The following is a 21,276-nucleotide window of genomic DNA, read 5'->3' as shown; positions in this document are numbered from 1 at the left end:
CACTTACAACAATCGTAGTATCCCCATGGCATATGATCAAAATTTGAGATTGGAAACCAGCATGTATGGATGACAGTTGTAGCATCCCGGGAATCTTGTGATTGACATTTATGACCTTCCCAACTGGCTTCTGACAAGGAAAGTCAATGGAAGAAGCTGAACTCGCATAGCAACTGCAGTGATTCACTTAACTGCAGTGATTTGCTTAACAAACATGGGAAAAAGTGTTGTAAAATCGGGAGTGAGTCACTTAAAAACTGCCTTGCAGAAACATCTGCAGAAACAATTTTGATCACCGCATAAGTTGAAGACTATCTACCTAGACTACCCATCTATCAGTTATACTATAAAGCAAAAATATGTACATTTGGTCATATTTACTTTACCTTTTGAGTGAAATAAATTTTACATACATTTTTAGTTTCCTGTAAAATTTGTGGAGTAATTTATTTAAATGAACTCTTTAAAAAAAAAAGCTATATTCTCTTCCTATTATAGAAACCAGTTTTCTGGAAGATTTTCTGTAAAAAACGTTTATAACATTGAGATATATAACCACATGACACAGTTGATTATAGGAGTATTTCCCACAGAAGCCACATTCCAAAAGAAGAGAACTTCTATTGACGTCTCTGAGTACAGGTGTACTACAGGTAGTCCTTGACTTACAACTGGTCATTTAACAACCATTCATAGTGAAGACAGCTCAGAAAGGATGCTATACTTCTTCAGTCCAGAGAATATACATGGGGTGGGGGAGGGGAGAGCATGGATGGGAAGGGAACTCTTATGGTAGGCTGCAGAAATTAAGCTCATATCCTTTATATCTGAGCTCCGTTCCTGTATCCAACCAATGTTCCCTTCTGCGCATGGGGGGAGCCGCCTTGCTTCCGTTAGCTGGCAGCTCTTTCACTTTGCTTCCTTAATGACCGCAATTGGGAAAGCTTTGATTATGGTCATTGGAGTGAAATGTATGAAGAAATTGTAAGCAGCTATTTGAGAAAATAAAAATGTGGATGGCCAGTTTATCATTAAAAACACTACACAATAGAGCCTACATCTATACTCTGACATTTTCGCTCAGAGAAAAATATGTGATTCCTCCCACCCACCTTCTTCAATCCTTGATTGGCTTAAAGGCTTGGCTTAAAATTATCTAGTCAGCTTTATTGTGTAAGAAGGCTCAAAACCAAATCTTCCCAGTCAGTGTTAATCCAACATTTTTACTAACCTAATACATGATGATGATTGTGACTGTGACCAATGACAGCTGTAGTGTAATATATGGAAGGTCTCAAATAGCAGAAAGCTACAAGTCTGTGGGAAAAGCTATACTTTGCTTCTATTCAGACTTTGGGTAAAGTCACATAAATTATGAAAGACAAATCTTATCTACTGTGTCTACTAAAGTGTTCTAGGAAATCTATGATTTAAGAAGTTGCATAAAATATGCCACATCTATTTTACGCAGTTTAAGAGTTCTGGTCTAAGTCCAGCTTCTAAACAAATTAAAGTTTAAAATGAATTAAATTACATTATGAGAAATAGAAGGACCCAACAAAGAGCCTTACATCTTCTATCCACAATAACATTCTACCTTTTTTTTTTACCTTATACGTTCAAAATGAATATTCAAGTTGGCTTTCAATTTAAATGTTATATATAAAGAGCATAATAAAAATAAGTTATATCATAATAAAGTCATTTATCAAATTCATTTACAGGTCATCCTCACTTAACAACCATTCATTCAGCAATTGTTCAAATTTATGACAGTGATGAACAAGTGGTATTTATGTCTGGTCCTTGTACTTACATTGCATGTAATCATGTGATCATATTCTGGGAACACAATTATGTTGCAGCATCCTGTGGTCACATGATCAGAAATTTGCTGACTTCCTACAAGCAAAGTCAATAGGGAAGCTGGCAAGAAATTGTGATCATATGACATCTTTGTTTAACCACCTGCAGTGATTCATTTCACAACTGGTGTCAGAATTTCCATCGGTAAATGGTACAATCATTGATGTTGCATTTTATGATCCTATTGCTTATCAATGGAAATTCCAGTTCCAATTACCTCCATTAAGTGTTTCATTGTTGGAATAATATATTTGAATTGTTATAAGCAGCTAAGGCTAGAGTTAAAACACTAGAAGTATAATATAGATTTGAACAAATAAATAATACTTCCCAAAGTTACAATAGACTGCATAATTTTATTTCAAAAATTCAGCAGTAAGAAGATAAAAGCAACAAGACTGTTTGAGGCTTTAACATTTGTAATCAGGCACTATACAGATCACATTTTTCGCAAGTAAAATATATGAAACCTAAACATCACTACTACTCCCCTCACACATACACACACACTGATGTACTTCATCCAATACAACTAGTAGCTGCTATTGACTTTTTTGCATTACTGCTTTAAATGGTGATATTCTTGCAGTTACTACTGTTTATTGAAATGTCAATTTAACATGGCTGCTTTTATCACTGTTGCCACTGCTCAGAAAAACACTTTTTACCATCCTCCCAATAGTCTATTATCAGTGACACTGTTTTTCCTGAAGAAATAAAAAGGTGGAAAAGAAGATGCAGGAAGAAGAGCAATAATAAAGGTGAGATAAATTTTTTTAGCAAACTTGAGAAAGCAAAAGAAAAAAAAAAGAAGGAAAGGGGAAGACAGGGACTAGAAGGAAGTGATTACAATTGATGAAGAGAAATCAGAAAAGTACATGTTAGCTTTTAGGGAAATCTCACTAGCTTACCTCACATGCTACGACAAATTAGAATACAAGAGTTGGCGTAACGTGTAAACTGCAATACCAAGCCAGAAAAGAAAGGGACAACAAAAACAAATTAGAGACAGCACTTGTGGATAAATGAGAATTCCACATCAACATATTGGCTGATTTTGATCTACAAAATGCTTCATCTCCTAAACTGGAAGGTTTATCCACTGCAATATTTCTTTATGCAACCAATGTTGCAACTACCTCAATAATCTTAACTAGCTTCAGCAAAGATAATTTTCTTACTTTGGTCTATTGCTGTATAGAGGAGTAACTATAAATGATCAAAAACCAAAGGTTGATTTCCTTTATCAAGAGGCCTGTCAGTCATGCATGGTTAATACACATGGAATTATTCTTTAGTTTTTGATAGAAATATAATGTGGATTAAGTTTTAGACATCGACTCCATCAAAAACAAAAGCACTTCAGGTTTCTTGGAAGCAACCAAAGCATCTGGCCCATCTGGAGCAGACAAAACATGCCTGAGTTGATTATGTGCCACTGTTGTGAAATAGGTAGGCCAAATTTTACTGGGAATGTTGCAAATATGAAATCCAAATTTCCCAATCCTTCACATACAGGTAGTCCTCAACTATCCAAAGTTAAGAGCCTCAGAAAGAGTGTTTTACCACCTGTCATAAAACATCACACACCCCTCCTATGACTGCAGTTCAGATACTTGGTAGTTGGTTTACATTTACAACTGGTTGCTAAATGATCTGTGATCATCAAAAAGTCAATGGGGAAACCAACAGGGAAGGTTGCAAACACAGAGGAGGGAGGGGGCTGAAATCCCTTGGTGAGCTCCAGGAGCCAAAATCATGAAGATTTCAGCTCCATTCCTGCAGTCCCATGAAAGATTTCCCTTCTGTGCATGGAGGAAATACTTTGGTGAGCTGCAGGAATGTTTCAGAGTGAAAGGGCTGCCTGCCAGAAGGATTTCAGATACACATAAAGCTGAAATCCTCGCAGTAAGCAGCCTTTTTCTCCATCCATTTAACAATCTGGGAGATTTCTTAAGAACTGCAAATGGGAGTTCTGAGATTATGGCCATTGCACAAAGCACTTAAACGATTGTCTTACTAATGACCAGTTCCCTCAATAACAGAGATTCCAGTACCAACTGTGGTTATAAGTCAAATATTACTATGACAATAAAAATAATTTACGAACTACCTAGTTATGTAGTAACTAAAACATCAGAAAAAATATCTTAAAAGTATTGCAATGAACAAAAGTGATCTGGTAAACAAGAGTTCACTCTACACAGGTAAAACCCAGAGAATACAAACAGAAACATGTATTATTATACAGATGAAAAATTACAAATATAAAATATCTAGCAACATATATTTTTTAGGAAAATTTAAGAGGTAGCTATGAATTAACCTCAGAGACCCAGGCTGGCATAGTGATTAGGGCTGCAGGCTAGAAATCAGGAGTTCATGAGTTTTAGTCTGCCTTAGGCACAAAGCCAGCTGAGAGTGACCTTTACCCAGTCATTCTCTCTCAGCCCTAGGAAGCAAGCAATGGCAAACTTTCTGAAACCTTGCCAAGAAAATTGCAGGGATTGGTCCAAGCAGTCACCAGGAATCAACAACAAATCAAAGCACATCTATGCACAAAAACAGAATCAACCTCACATTAAAATAAAAACCACCTCCAGGTAACTGCAGCAAACATGAATGTTATCATTTTCTACATGTACTTAGAACAGCAATAGTCTCACTACAATTACTTCTCAGTCTCCTCTGATTTGAAGTCTCTAGTTTTAAGATAGGTACTTAGCCTCTCAGTGATGATAGCAACAATATTTCTGACAGGAACAGATTTCCAAAATAGTGGAGTCAAAATGCAAAACTAACATTGCCACTGGTAATCAAAGTTGTTTACAGCTACTGTAGGAACTGGTTCTTAGTCCTGCTCTCTCTGCTAATTCTTTATCTAGAACAAAGGCAAACCTTAATAGATTTCAGTCTAGCTGAAATCTATTAAACTAGGGATAGGCAACCCGGAAGTAATGGACACCTCTCAATGTGGAAAAATAGTAAACTACTGATAACGATAGTGATTCAGCTACCCACCCCAGGTCATCAAGAGTTCTGTAATGTCTGCCTCCTTTACAAATTGTTTCTGGACCTTAATGGATTCACAGACTTTCTTACTTAGATGGAAAATGTGAATCATATTACATTGCTTTAGGTTATTCAAAATCCAAAAAGGGAAAGAAAAAGTAATTTTTGGAAGATCCTGTGTGCTATAGGGGAGAGGGCAGGAATTTGGCAGATGATGTGGCTAAGAGAAAAAGTGCCAAGCAAACTGCTGAAGACATCATCAGGCAAATTCAAGTAGAGTCAGTTCCACAAAAACGGCAGCATTATATACAAAATATATGACATGTTAGGTTGTATAGTAATATTCTGCTTTTTCTTAAGAAATTCAATCACCAACTATAATCACCACAAGATAGTTAGGGCAAACACTTTGGTTATGTCATTGCCATTGTGAATTATGTTTTCAATTATATAACTACAATACCTACAATTGAAGTGTTATATTACTTCACCAAAGGGAGCATATATATTGTAATAATTTTATAAAGTGAACCAGTAATAGTAATAATAATAATAGTAATAATAATAGCAGCAGCAATAGCCATGATGGTACAGTGGTTAGAATGCACTACTGCAGGCTAATTCTGCTGATTGCCAGCGGTTCGATCTTCACCAGCTCAAGGTTGATGCGGCCTTCCATCCTTCCAAGGTCAGTAAAATGAGGACCCAAATTATTGGGTGCAATATGTTGACTCTGTAAACCATAAGGCACTGTGAAGCGGTATATAAGTCTAAGTGCTGTTGCTATTAAATCTCATAAAAACTGTTTACACATATATCTACCACCAAAAAGCTATTTTACCATTCATGAAAACTCAATCATCCATATATTTGTATTTTCTGCTCTATCAACACTAAATCATTAAATCTTTGACATGACTCCACTCATCTTGTGCAGATTGATGGTAATGTCAAAAGTCATGGGATATATTATTAGTTCAAACAATGCAGATCAGTGTAAAAAAATACCAGATCTCTGGTTGTAACAGCTAGGCAACTAAATGTGAGGGATAAACTATTTTTGAAGTTAGTATTTTAAAATAACCAGCAAATGCCATTACAAAAACATCCACAAATATTTTTATAGAAGTACATACAAGTGCTTAACTTACAACGGATGCATAAGACCAGGGCTACTGCCTGAGGGGGGGGGGGGATAAGTATTAGGAAGAGTCATGAGACTCAACTATTGAAAGAAACGCTATTTACTATTCCTCCTCCCACATCAAACCTTTGAATCCCTTCATTATACTTTCCTCTCAGACCCCTTTCTTCTCTCGAGATGTACATGCGTAAGGAACCAAGCACGGAAGTATGACAGGGAACTGAAAGGTCTGTGAAGGAACTCCCGAGGGGCGGATTTAGCTGAAATAAAGGACTTTTTGCTGTCTCCCCACTTCCGATCCGCTCTAGGTGTTCCCTCTCTTACTGGCCCGCGTTCCTGGTCCAGACATCTATACAGGTTGGGGGAAGGAGACCCAGATGCTGCGGCCCAGAAACTGCCTGGCACCGTCTCCTTCTCCCACCCCGCCCCTTCCATCAAGGCCCGCAGGACGGCTTTAAACGTATGGAGATCATTACCCAAGCCTCGTTCTCCTCCCCGCTCCCCCCCACAGAGAGGGGAGCGCGGAGTGGACAAGATTTTTTTCAGTGGCGCGCGGGGCAGCAGGGATCTGCTTCTGTCCGGAAGCGGCTCCGCAGTAACAGACCGAGGATTTGTCTCTCCATTCTCCCCTCACAGAGAGACACACGCAGGAAATAACACAGGGTCAGCTGACAAAGCCGGGCCAATGACGAAGGGGCGAGAGAGCGCGCGCAAAAGGGAGGAGTACAAGACAGCGGGAGTGCGGGTGGAGCGTGCGTGCGTGCGTGCGTGCGTCAAAGGCGCATTTAAAAAAAAAACAAAAAACGAGCAGCAGGCACCTCCCTCTAGGTCGAGTATTTAAAAAGATAGCGCAGGTTAAGCGCACCTCAGTCGGTGATGAGAAAGCAAGTTTACGATAGATTAGTGGTCGATTGTGAGGAAACACTGTGAAAACGGCATTTTGTCGCCTCTATGGACTCACAAAGGGAGCCTTTGCCACCTATTAAATCCACTGCCTGCACCGGAGATCCGTTAAGAGCCTAGATCAACGGCAGAGCTCCAACCGCCGAACTTCCAACGGCTGAAGGCCGGATCCCGGAGTGCTGACTTTCCAACTGCTGCCTAAATTACCACCTACACCACTGATCGGAGGTCCTGTTCGCAGAGCGCAGCCCTACTTACTCAAGCAGCAGCCTAATTCTCAAGATCGCTGACCAAGACAAGGGGATCCGTGAAAAGACAGACCTGATCCCTAAGTTCGCTAGGTGATGATCTGAAGTGACAAGAGAAGTGTAGCCTTCTGCCAAAAGATGTTCACCTACATTTTTCAGCCTAATACATCCTCTCTTTGTATACCCCACAGTAGTCACCAAACCTAATCTCCTCTTTCCTTCGCCCTACATCCCAATTATTCTCTTCCTGCCCTAATATTTTTTCCCCTCAATATAACTGTTTGATAAACTGATCTTAACTAATTAATTCTTCAATTATTTATCTTTAGTGATTAATAGATTACAGATTAGTGGCTAATGGTTATTAGGCTAATTAATTGTTTTGAATATTACTATGATCAGAATGTTTAATGTAAATTAGTGATTAGTGCAATTAATTGACTAGTGTATTTAGTGATTAGTATAATTATTAGAGTGATTATTGATTAAATTAATTGACTAGTGTGTTTAGTATAATTGACTGTTTGGTGCGATATTACTTTATTATCTTGTTGGGTTGACAACCCAATCAACAAACCATCTCAACATACCCACCATGCCAGGAAAACAATCTAATGTCAAACCACAACCTAAAAAGAAAGAAATCTCTACTAAAGAACCACAAGATTCTTTCCCTTGCCTTATCAGCAAGGAATCTATAAAAGAGAATGAAGATTACATCAAATGTTCTCTTTGCGATACTACGCTCACCATAATTGCTTAGGATCACCCAAGCAAATGACTCTATTCATAAAATTATCCACCAATGCTTTTCCATATTTCTGCCCACCATGCAGACCCAAACTAGAAAAATACATTACCCTGTTTGAAAGAAAGTTGATAACATAGAAACGTATAACTTCCCTTGACACCATTGTAGCATCCCTGGACACTATACAAACTAGACTGACAAACCTTGAAATAAAAGAGACAACACAAAAAAACGAACACCAAACATCTACAAACCATACTTCTGCCCAACAACTGCAACCAAAACCCAATCCACAAAAAACCATAAATCCTTCAAATATTGATATCCCCATCCTCATTAAAGAAGCTGTTGAGCATGAACGGAAATGACCAAATGACATCTTATTTGGTCTAGAGATCAATGACAATGATTATATCACTAACGTTTGAAACATCAGGGAATATCAAGCATCAACTATCTCCCGTGATGAAATACTTGATATTTCCTGTGTGGGTCCTGAGCTCAAAAATAAAGACTGCTTGATGTCCCCACACCTTTGCAGGGTCGTTTGCAAAAACAAATCAAGCAAATGCAAATCTTCTCAATAAATTCACTCGCAAAGAGCAGGTAAGACGTTTTTGGCAGATAAAAGTATATTGAGTTAGTCCTTGACTGAGGACCATAATGGAGTCTGGACTTTCCATTGTAAGTCATGATGGTCATAAGTTGAGGCACTCATGTAACTGACCTGATTTTACGATCTGTTTTGCAGTAGTAGTTAACTGAACCCCACAGTGGTAAAGAGAATGTGGCTGACCATGGTCATTAAGTCAGTCAATGCATTCCCATGAGCATTTTTTGCCTGAAGTGTAAATTGTCAGCTGACCATGAAACGCTTCAATTGGCCATAAAAGAGAGCCAAGTGCAGTCATATGACTGCATGTGGGTGTGGGTGTGTCTGTTGGCACTCCAGAACTGAGTCATAGGTACCTTCTGGAGATCTGTTGTAATCTCAAACCATAGTTAAGTGATTGGTCATTAAGGACTATCTGTATTACAGTATTCATGATAAAATACATTTCACTGAAGTCCTGTTTGAAACTACACTGCTCAAAAAAATAAAGGGAACACTTAAACAACACAATGTAACTCCAAGTCAATCACACTTCTGTGACATCAAACTGTCCAGTTAGGTAGCAACACTGATTGACAATTTCACATGCTGTTGTGCAAATAGAATAGACAACAGGTGGAAAGCACAGGCAGTTAGCAAGACATCCCCAATAAAGGAGTGGTTCTGCAGGTGGTGACCACAGACCACTTCTCAGTTCCTATGCTTTCTGGCTGATGGTTTGGTCACTTTTGAATGCTGGCGGTGCTTTCACTCTAGTGGTAGCATGAGACAGAGTCTACAACCTACACAAGTGGCTCAGGTAGTACAGCTCATCCAGGATGGCACTTCAATGCGAACTGTGGCAAGGTGGTTTGCTGTGTCTGTCAGTGTAGTGTCCAGAGCATGGAGGCGCTACCAGGAGACAGGCCAGTACATCAGGAGATGAGGAGGAGGCCGTAGGAGAGCAACAACCCAGCATCAGGACCGCTACCTCCGCCTTTGTGCAAGGAGGGACAGGAGAAGCACTGCCAGAGCCCTGCAAAATTACCTCCAGCGGGCCACAAATGTGCATGTGGCTGCTCAAACGGTCAGAAACAGAATCCATGAGGGTGGTATGAGGGCCCGATGTCCACAGGTGGGGGTTGTGCTTACAGCCCAACACCGTGCAGGACGTTGGGCATTTGCCAGAGAACACTAAGATTGGCAAATTCACCATTGGCGCCCTGTGCAGGTTCACACTGAGCACGTGACAGACGTGACAGGGTCTGCAGACGCCGTGGAGAACGTTCTGCTGCCTGCAACATCCTTCAGCATGACCGGTTTGGCAGTGGGTCAGTAATGGTGTGTGGTGGCATTTCTTTAGGGGGCTGCAAAAACCTCCATGTGCTCGCCAGAGGTAGCCTGACTGCCATTAGGTACCGAGATGAGATCCTCAGACCCCTTCTGAGACCATATGCTGGTGCGGTTCCTCCTAATGCAAGACAATGCTAGACCTCATGTGGCTGGAGTGTGTCAGCAGTTCCTGCAAGACGAAGGCATTGATGCTATGGACTGGCCCGCCCGTTCCCCAGATCTGAATCCAGTTGAGCACATCTGGGACATCATGTCTCACTCCATCCACCAACGCCACGTTGCACCAGACTGTCCAGGCGTTGGAGGATGCTTTAGTCCAGGTGTGAGAGGAGATCCCTCAGACCATCCGCCACCTCATCAGGAGCATGCCCAGGCGTTGTAGGGAGGTCATACAGGCACGTGGAGGCCACACACTGAGCCTCATTTTGACTTGTTTTAAGGACATTACATCAAAGTTGGATCAGCCTATGGTGTTTTTTTCCACTTTAATTTTGAGTGTAACTCCAAATCCAGGCCTCCATGGGTTGCTAAATTTGATTTCCATTGATAATTTTTGTGTGATTTTGTTGTCAGCACATTCAACTATGTAATGAACAAAGTATTTAATAAGAATATTTCATTCATTCAGATCTAGGATGTCTTATTCTTGTGTTCCCTTTATTTTTTTGAGCAGTGTATTTTGAGAAGGTACAGGAATTTTACTGAGACAAAGCGAGCTTTTCATTCTCTCCACTGTTTAAGCAAGGACTGCAGAAAGCATTCAACCATCAGAATTATTTATTCAGAGTAGTAAACTTTATAGGACTTGATCTCATGGTACACTGCATATGTTATAGAGTCTTTTGTTTAAACAGCACAAATGATTTGAAAAACAGGCCTAATATACCACATCTTAAATTTCTGAGATATGATTTGCCAATAACTTAGTTCATATAATAGATTAATATGTAAAACAAATTCCCCAAAACATGTACTAAGATCATGATAAATATTATACAGAATAATAATTAAGTTAGTATAATTGATCCAAACATGTCCAAAAGAAGAATAAAATCAAAATTTCCTCAAGAGCAGAAGGATTAATAATATCTACTAGGTCCTGCAGTGGTTCATGAATTTGGTTCCCTCAATAAAAACAATATGGGAAATCAAGCCTTAAAAAGCTAAGCATAACCTATTACCTGTATTGCATCATATGTGGAGTAAATTATAGTAAATATCCTGGTAAACAGTTTTAGGACTGTATAAGTTCTTTGAGCTTTGTTTTATGAATTTGTTTTTGGATTTTTAAAAAATGTTTCCAGGAATGCGTTTATTATGAGTAAATTTATCTTGAAAAAAAACCTGCAAGCATAATTCATGTAATCAGTCATTTGTACCTTCATTGTCAGAATGTGAGGATTATAAAACAATAAAATATTACTTTACCTACTGTCTTAGCAATTTCACACAAAGGAGAGATGTAGTACAGCACACTACACTTTACACTTCGCAACTGTGGGATAATGAGCAGAAGGGGTGATGCTATATTTTTTTCCATCATAATTTCCTTTCTTCTTAAAACACACGATTTGTATTGGAGTAACAAATGCACACTAGATACTGGCTATCCTTGAACGGAAAAAAAGTATCACAAGTTGAAATGAGAAGCTTTCTTTTTTCCAACAGATGCCAAAACAGCAATAATTTTTTCACCCAAGATTTATAGTTAATTGGCAAAAATTGTCCCCAGCATGGCAGAAGAGGGCAGTAAGTCAATAAATCTCTATTATCTAAATCATTAGAAACATCCCTAGTTGGCAGTCTCAAAAAATGCTACTATTCTTTTTATATCGTCTCTTTTAAAGGCGGGCTCAATTACAGTACGTTTTATGGAAATATTTTTATGCAAATATTGTTTTGGAGATTTAAACTTTTTTTAAAAAAAGCATAAGTTATCAAGTCATGGTTACCTTAAATATAGTTTTAGAGCAGAGTTAATCTATCAGGGAGATTGGGGAAAAGGTTTTGTCAATCTGTGACAAGAAAATAAACATAAACTGAGCAGTAGCTTACACTAGCTTATGACTTAATAAACTTTGTTAGTCTTAACGGTGCTGCCAGACTTCATGTTTATTTCATTCAATGAGGAATAGGGAAAAGAAATTATCTCTTGTGAGAAATCCATAGCAGCTGAACAATCAGCTTTCTCTTGAAATCATAGCAGAACCAAATAGCAACCCACGAACACTGGTAATATTCTAATTTAAAAAAAAATCAAATGACTCAAATAATACATTGGAACAACTGCTGAAAGCAAAATATTTTGTAATATTTCCATTCACATCTACAATAAATTATTCTATTTATTTTAAAAAGCTGTATGTCAATCAGGTTTATTAATGACCTAGGTAACTTACAAACACATACAAATTATTAAAAACTCTAAAGGTATGAATAAAATGAATACAGGTAGTCCTTGAATTAAAAGTTCATTTAGTGACCGTTCAAAGTTATAACGGAACTGAAAAAAATGACTTATGACCATTTTTCTCACAAGAATTGCAGCATCCCCATGGTCACATAATCAAAATTCAGATGCTTGGTAGCTGGTTCATATTTTTGATGGTTAGAGTGTCCTGAGGTCATGTGATCAGCTTTTGCGATCTTCTGACAAGCAAAGGCAACAGGGAAGTCAGATGCCATGCTACTAATTTAACAATTGCAACGATTCACTTAATAACAGTGGCAAGAAAAGTCATAAAATGGGCAAAAGGCATTTAACAAATGTTTCACTTAGCAACATAAATGTTGGGCTCAACTGTGGTGGTAAGTCAAGGACTACCTGTATTTTCAGGCCTCTGCTAAAGTGTAACGAGGGTAGGTACTGCCTTGTTCCATAATCAGGGTCTGTAACAAAAGTGAAGTTATTGATGTTAAGTGCCTCTCTTTCTCTGTCTCTGTCTCTTTATATATTTACTCATTTAGCTTAGAGTGAATGTAAGCCCATCTCAAATGCCAAACTCAGGGCAGCTAACAATAATTTAAAATGAAACATTGAATTTTACAATAAATCAGTAAATAACATATACGGCAGTCCAGATAAAAAAAACATGCAACACATAACACATAAGCACATTTGGGACACCAGGCCTTATGAAAGGCCAGAAGGATCAGAGCAAGTGGAAACTCTGGGGGAACTGATGTTTCAGATGGAAGGTGCATGTAAAAAAAGGGCTCTTTTCCTGGTCCCATTTTCACCCTATATTTAAATGTAACACTTCCCCCCCCCACAAGTTAGTTGATAATTTAAATGTGAATTATATAAGTTGAGCAAGAATTGAACCATTCATGTGGGATTTAAGCCAGTAGTTCAGAGATACAAGTAATATTTTCAATTGATTATGGGAAAAACACAACTAGTTTCTTTTAAGAGCAATTTGAGCTGTTGATTCACAAACAGAAGTGTTTTACAGCATGAAAATATGGATTATCAGCTACATCAGATAAAATAATGGTAGCAGGATCCTCTAATGGATCTCTTTCCATTATTTAAAGCCAATCTATTATTAGATTTTAAAAGCTTTTGTTAGTCTGCCTTATAAGATACACTGTTTGACAGTATAGTAGTATCTCATAACTTGCTATTTGGAAATAGCTGTATAATTATATACTGAAGGATTAGGATTAGCTGATCACTTGAATGCATTTGGAATACTTAATAAAGGAAGTGTTTAAATTACTTATATTTTTATATCTGCTTAAACAGTGGACATTTTACAGACAATATTTGAAGGGCACAAACTAGAAATAACTACTATATATGTTTTCCAGTAATAAAAGCGTACTGTAGTTGTTTTGTTGCCTTTTAGCATGAGTCTGAATTTTAGTTAGTACATGATCAAATATAGCATCCATTTATAAACTAGGATTATAATTCACAATTCTTATCTAGGTATCACACCAAAAGTAAGAACATAAATTTTGCCCAACTCTTGAATCTGGATAGCTCACAACACAGTAAATACTATTTAAAAAAACAGAGAAATAACAGCCAACAAAACAGACTCAAGACAAAAGAAAAGAAGAGCAAGATGGCAAACTCCAAAACATCTTACCAACAGCTAACATCCATCAAAGGAGTACCAACCATCCTAGACAAAGGCCCTGAAGAATAGTTAGGTTAAAAGTGGCCCTGCTTTATTTTCGGGATAGTAAAAGTGAAGGATGGGAAGGGTTTTTTTTCTTCAGATTTGTAAGATTCTGTTAATATAACCTTACAATAAAGATAGAGCTAGTATTCCTGGTTATGCTCCTTGTCTGGACTACTTTGTAAGGCTAAAATCAGTTCTGAGGACAGGTATCACATGGGCATACAAGGAATGCGCATAACTGCCTGCCTGAACCAGCTGAAGCTTCCAAGTAGTCTCCAAGGTCAACCTCATGTAGTATGCATTATAATAGCTAAGCCATTGATTTCACCCATCGGTTTAATATAGATGTTGAATAGAAGGGGACAGAGTTGAATCCTAAGGCACCACACAGAGAAGATGGCTAGGCAATAACCTCTCCCCAAACCAATACAACTGGAACTCGTCCTGAAGTGAACCACTGTAAAACAGTGCCTCCCATTCCCAACTCCAGAAGCTGGTCCAGAAGGATACAATAATCGATGGTATAAAAAGCAAAAGCCACTAAGGTCAAGATGCACCACCTCCATCCTGACTCCATCAAGCTCTACAAGCAAAACAAAGACTTATTTGTACTAAATACATACTCATGTTCACAACTCAGAAGAGACTTGGATCTCATAAGTCATGTTTTTCAGTGCTTTTGTAACTTTGAATGGTCACTAAATGAACCATTGTAAGTCGAGGACTATCTGTAATGGCTAGATAACTGAGGAACGAGAAAAATTTTCTAAATAGATCTCAGAGCTATATGACTTCAGTCTTCAGGTTCAGCCTCCAGAATTCCTCCATGTTAATTTTTAATCAACTGTTATTTAGAGAGCAAATTAATTTAATCATTGTAATTTTAATTAAATTGGCTTAGTCCCTACATTTTCTAATATGACTTGTGAGATTTCACTCAAATGTCGCATTTCTCCACTCCATTCAAAATACCCATGCTGCTTAGGGAAATGTTGCAAATTTCCTTTTTTCCCCTCAGAATTAACAAATAACATTTCAAAGCCTACAGAACAATTTCTGAAAGTTCCTCACCTCAAAAATAATATGTAGATTTTTCAGCCACAATAGTTGGGGGGAAAAGCCTTCAAAAGGAGTTTTAGAGCTGAGGCTCAATTTTTTTCTTTTTAACTGGAATATCAAAATCTCAGGAGATCAATAGATCTGTCAATCAAGAAATCTGTTATTTGTGCATGTGTACATTTTAAGTAGTGTGTGTGAGTGTGTGCACACACATGGATATGAATATTGTTAAGGAGAATGTAAATTGGGGAAATGTGTGGGGCATATATGTATATATACACGTATGCATAATGAAGGAAGTCAAGAGAAGGGACTCTGACTAACAAACAGGGCTTTAGGGAAAGCATATTTTAGGAGGAAGCAGAGAAAGAAACATAAAACAGAATAGTATTCTGATTCAGTCTTTTCTGCTTTGTATTTCACATCAGCTGTTCTGATCATCCAGGCAAACTGGGGAATGGGAAAAGGCTGCTGTTTGACATTATGGCAACCATCTATTTTTGTGGCAGAACTAGGAGTGTCAGTCTTTCAAGAGATCAATCATCCTATTAAATTTAATAAATGCTGCCATCTAGAGATCATTCAGATTAATTTTCTGCAGTCAAGCCTTGTGTGCACACACAATTAAAGTTCAACAATAGCAGTCCTGGACAACACATACAGATATACACTCACACTAAATCAAAAGCATATTGCAAGTCAAGTGGAAAGGAACACTGGCCACTTGCTCATATTAAGACACACTAAACCTACAATCTCACATTTCTGCAAACATATTTTGCACTCAGAAACAGGGAAGGTTATTACCTGGCATTCGCCCTCAAGTTGGTCTTAGCACTCTATGAAGGGTCCCAGCATATGCAGTTTTGTAAGGAAAGGAGAGGGAAAAGCCCTGCAAAAGGAAAAATGGTGTACTTTTCTTTCTCCTACTAGGACTGTCTGCAATGCATTTTGTTGAGTAAGAGCAAAGGAAAAGAAAGGACAGGGATGCTGCAAGTACAAATAGTCCTCAAGATACAACTGTAGTGGATCCTGCCCATTAGTCATGTCACAATGGTTGTTAAGTAAAGTGTTTCACTTAAAAAACCTCCCATTCCTGCTCTCCCCCCAATGCATTCATTAAATGAACATGTGGGTCATAAAGTGGAGGTTGCACAGCACAAGGAAGGCTTCCAAAATCTGTAGAAAGCTTTTCCAGTACTGTGCAAACCACATTAAGAAAACAAAATGGAGCAGCCTGTCCCTGGGCTGCATGACACAATTCCAGAATCTCACCATACAACGAAGTAACAAAGCAAACCATTTTAGTGCTATGGAAGGCTATGGAAAATTAAGTGAGGAGTGTGTGGGACCTGGTAGGGGTTGGAATCAGGCCTAAGGCCAGCAGGGAACCAGTGTGGGTGGGGAATATGTGCAGGGAGGTGCTTCAGCATCTCTGTGGTCAGCCGTAAGGGCGAATGAATGTGGTGGTACTGCAGCAACCATAAATTCAAGACTGGATCCTAAGTAGCTCTTAGGGGGTCTGTTGTAACTTAAAACTGCCGTTAAGCAACCAATTAAAAGCCAAGGCCCATCTGTAATCCAAATGCCTGATAAAGGCAGTAGTTATGAAATAATAAACTAACAATCTCATATCAGATTGGTAGCTTGTTAGAAAGGACACGGAGTAGTTAAAATAAGGACTAACTAAAATAATATGGCTGTCCTGCCTGTCCACCTCTAGGAAAGTGATTGATATCAGTTTTCCTAATGGTAGGTAACAGAAAAAAATAACAGGGAATCACCCAATTGTTGCCCTGAAACATCCTCCACCCCCCCCCCATTAGTTTGAAGGCACAAACACTCCCTGGCTATATTGCTTAAGCTGAGGCAGTCCTCAACATGATTGGTTGCTTTGAAATTACTCCCTGGACTCCCTGTGGATACTTTCAATGGAATTTTGAAGTTCTGACAGCCAACACCCCCTACAGTCACATGACTGCACTTTGGACGCTTAGCAACCAGTCCATATTTATAGCTGTTTGCAGCATCCCAAAGTGACATAAACCTGTTTTTGATGTTTTTGCTGAAAACCACCATTTACTTCCGGGTCTTTGGCAAAACTGCCCCATAGTGACTATAGTGTTTTCTTAACTATTGCCACACACACACACACAAATAGTAAGATTGGATTAGTTATGTGGGTGATCAGTTTTACACAGGTGGTGGGCAGGCTCCATTACGGTTGTAAGTTGAGAATTACATGTATACAATACCAGCCTATTGGGGGAGCACAATTTCTGTGGCTCTACTCTCTTTCTGACTCAGGTTGGGAGAAAAATACATTAGCATGGCTATGAAGAAGAGCTCTATGCCTGTAAAAAAAGTAACCAAACTTTAAGATTTAAAATCTCCTAATAAAATAAACAGGTAATTCCATGAGTTTTTTTCAACCATCTTGTCTCCATTGACTTAAATGAGATAGGTTATGACTAAATTTACATCTTTTATGTGGGCTTGAGCAGTTTTAGTCATAGAATTTATATCAACTGAAACATTTTGCACTAACAAAGCTTCCTAACATTGTAGAAAAGGCCTAGCTGTTTTCAACATGCACTTAAAGTGATACAATACTCTGTTCTGTAACTTTAGTTAGGAACTCAAAATGATACTTTTTAATTAACCTGCAAGAGCAAAGCATTTTTTTACAGTTACTACATTTATTACTGGGAAGAGAACCCCAAACTTCTTTCTACTTTCCCATATGATTAATTAAGGGAAGATGGGTTCATACACTGTGCTTTTAGAAGGCTTGTTTGATTTTGGCTTGGTCCATTGGAGAATTTCAGCTACTAGTTTGCAAGCTATGGTTAATTCCTTAGTGCAGGCTAATTGTGTAATTGCTCTGGGTAAAACATCAAGTCAGAAAAATACACAACACTGGGGGTATAAAATTGTCCCCTAACCAAAATGCTCAATAAGATCTGGAAATGAAGATGGAAATCAGAGAAGCATTCCATAAAGCATGACTTGTAATTCTGGGAGATTTCAATTACTCACATATTGACAGGGTGAATATGCTTTAAACCATGACAAGTAAAATTCTACATAAATGACTGCACTGGACCAATTGGTTATAGGATATTTATGTAATACGTCCAATTGGGAATAGTAACCATGATGCAATAAAATTAATATACAAAGAAGCAATAACCTATATACAAGTTCCACATAATTATTATTTAACTTCAAAAAAGGGAACTTCTCAACATCAGGAAGACTAGTGAAAAAGAAAATCAAAGGAAAGGTTTGCTGTGGTTTAAAATCACAATAGAGCCTTTTTTTTAATCACTCCAAAATCCAAGATGCCTGCATGGTTTTCCAGCGTTGTAAAAGAAGCTATTAGGACCAAGAAAGCATTAAGAAACTCTGGCAAAGGTACTTTTCAAAAGGCAACTGGACTTTTCTTGGGTTTTTTCCTTGAAAATGTTTAGCTTCTCATCCAAGAAGCTGAGAACTGAAGAAGGTTCTTGGATAAGAAGCGAAATGTTTTCAAGGAAAAAACCCAAGAAAGTCTAGTTGCCTTTTAAAAAGCACCTTTGGGATAATCATGACTTGGATGATTGACCATATACCATACATTAAATAAGTACAAAGCCTGGTTTAATGAACACAAAAGGAAACAAACTCTGGCCAAATAAATGAAGAGTCAGCAAGGGAGACCAAAAAAAAAATTAATCCAAGGAGCATATTATCCAAACTGTGAAGATGGATAATAAAAGATTCTTCAAATACATTAGGAGCAAGAAACTAGCCAGGGAGATCATTGGTCTTCTGGAGGAAGGAGTCAAGGGTTAAAAGGAAAAAAGGAAATTGCAGAGAAGCTCAACAAATTCCTTGTTTCTGTCTTCACAAGAAAAGTTGGGGTAGATCCCTAAGCCATATAATGGTGACTAGAAGTAGTACTAGATCTAATTGAGAAAACTGGATCTCAACCAATCACCAGGCCCTAATGGCATCCACCCATCAAACGGTATATCTCCTAACTCAGCAGTCACCAACCGGTGGGCAAGAAGATTTTGGTGGGCCTCAGGGAAATTTCACCCTCAGAGCACCCCCCCAAAGCAATTAATCCAGGCTGCGCAGAAACACAAGGCTGTGCCGCCTACATGGCCCGTGGGAACCCTCCCCGCCGATTCACTCCTTACCGGAAAACTTGCCTGCTAAATTGCTGTTTTTCCATCAGCTATGAGATTTAGATTAGCTAGGAAGCAGGAAATGATTGGATTTCTTGCTTTCTAGCGAGTCTTTAGATCTTTGGCTCTGCTTTTAAGCACAGCCGAACCTCCCTTAGGACTGAAGGTTCTATTATTGAGTGCAGACTCACAGCACACAAATTTTATGTGACAGACTGAGCAACTGATGGCAGATAGATAGATCACTGAATGATTCTGTGAGCAACTCAATCTGCCTGCCTGCTTTGCCTGATTTTGGGTAAAAGTTGCTCTTTTTTATAAAAAAATCAATATTTATATAAATATTTATAATATTTACATACAAGCCATGCCCAGCCAGTCACATGACCACCAAACTATACCCACAAATTAGGCCACGCCCACAGAACTGGTTAGTGGTCCCTGGGATTTAAAATTATGAGCTTGGTGGTCCCTGAAGTCCAAAAGGTTGGCGACCCCTGTCCTAACTAGAATTAAGTATTAGGTAGTCTGCCTCTACCCTCAGCCTTTGAAGGTGAAGACTGGAAGGTGACAGGCATAACTCCAATTTAAGAATGGCTCACAGGGAGATCCAGGAAATTACAGGGCTGTCAGTTTAAGATTTGTCCTGGGGAATAAAGTGGAAACTATTATAAAAGGATTTGAAGACCTAGGCCTTATTTTGACATACTCAATATGGTTGCATTAACGTAAAGTTCTAACTAATCTACTAGAACTTTTTAATAGTAATTTTATTGAAAATGACAATACAAATACAAAATAGAAGACTAAAAAGAAAATATACAAGGTACAGAAAAGAACAAAAAAAAAAGAAAATAATATATTAAAGAAAAACAAAAATAAAATACTTCCCTCTTCATTACAAGTATAAACATTTTAGTAACTTATTTCCTCTTAAAATGCAACAAATCGTGTGCTCTTCCCATATCCCATCCCTTATCTATAAACAAATCATTAAAGCTTTGTCATTTCAGTCCTGATGTCAGCAAACTACATTAAAGCTACATCTATTTTAACCATGATCAAATAAACGAACCTTATATTCCTTCCTTTTACCTATAACAATATTGAACTTTAGTCTTTCAAATGATCTCTGAGCTTGGGTTTTTTTTCTTGCAGAACTTCAATTACCCAAAGTAGGTAACATCATCAATGCTAGTAAGGAGTGGGGTTTGCTCTCAGTTTATATTTTGGTGCATTTTACATTACCTACTAACTGAAATTTGGTGGACATTATACAATCAATTTAAACATGAAGTACAAAACTATGAAAATATAATAAAAAGGAAAACTAATACAGCTTGTGGTAAAAGTAAAATCCAGAAATTAAAATAAAATACAATAAAAATAAAACTGACACCACATACAGAGTAGAAAACTCTACAATCATTAAACTCACCTAAAATGTTTTAAAATGGAACAATTTTAAAAAGTCTTTATTAGCACTTAAACCAGATTACAACATAGGCACAATACAAGCTATTGTGGGACAATTATGATATATTTTGTAAGCAAGTAATCCTGGTTAGAATTCTCCAATTCATTATCTAGGGTCCATACTTAGCCCAGTGCGCATGTGTGAGAAGGCTCTTTAAGGGTTTCTAGAGGGAGATGTTTAAAATCTGAAAGGATAAATAACGTTTAAGTTACAATATATACTATCATAGAAAATTTGCATTTTCATCTTTCTACTGTAATGATGCAGATTAAGACAATGCAATCAGTATGATAGTATCAAGTACTATATTACAATGGCTCCACTTTTGGATTAAAATATTCAGGCAACCCATAATTCAGAATCACTGTTTTCATTACCCCACAATGCCTCTTACTTGTCATTCATACATTTGGAACTAAAATTAGACTCAGTTTGATAGAACTTCCAGGCAAGTCTGGGATCCACATAGGATCTGTTTGGAATCCCTTATCATGATACTACTATCTGGAGTTAAGGTTTTGCAACGAATATTATTTGCCCTTAAAAACCAGATCAATGGTGCC

General features: G+C 38.0%; 1 protein-coding gene across 7 annotated transcripts in view; it reads right to left on the bottom strand.

Annotated features, from left to right (window-relative positions):
• Positions 1 to 21,276, bottom strand: part of TCF20 (transcription factor 20) — a 92,495-nt gene that overhangs the window by 34,724 nt on the left and 36,495 nt on the right. For 3 of the 7 annotated variants that reach the window (XR_015750106.1, XM_026694746.2, XM_026694769.2), the window contains exon 1: positions 6,499 to 6,701. The exons of 3 other annotated variants lie outside the window; for them this stretch is intronic. The gene's annotated coding sequence lies outside the window, so the exon portion shown is untranslated. Of the gene's footprint in view, positions 1 to 7; positions 131 to 6,498; positions 6,702 to 21,276 lie in introns of those variants that run through there. One more of the 7 variants, XM_087968224.1, reaches the window with a different exon arrangement.

The sequence above is a fragment of the Notechis scutatus genome, chromosome 6 (assembly GCF_049901735.1).
Source record: "Notechis scutatus isolate UNSWTSFEM ecotype Mainland chromosome 6, rNotScu1.2, whole genome shotgun sequence".
Taxonomy (NCBI): domain Eukaryota; kingdom Metazoa; phylum Chordata; class Lepidosauria; order Squamata; family Elapidae; genus Notechis; species Notechis scutatus.
This window is presented reverse-complemented; position numbering and strand designations above follow the sequence as displayed.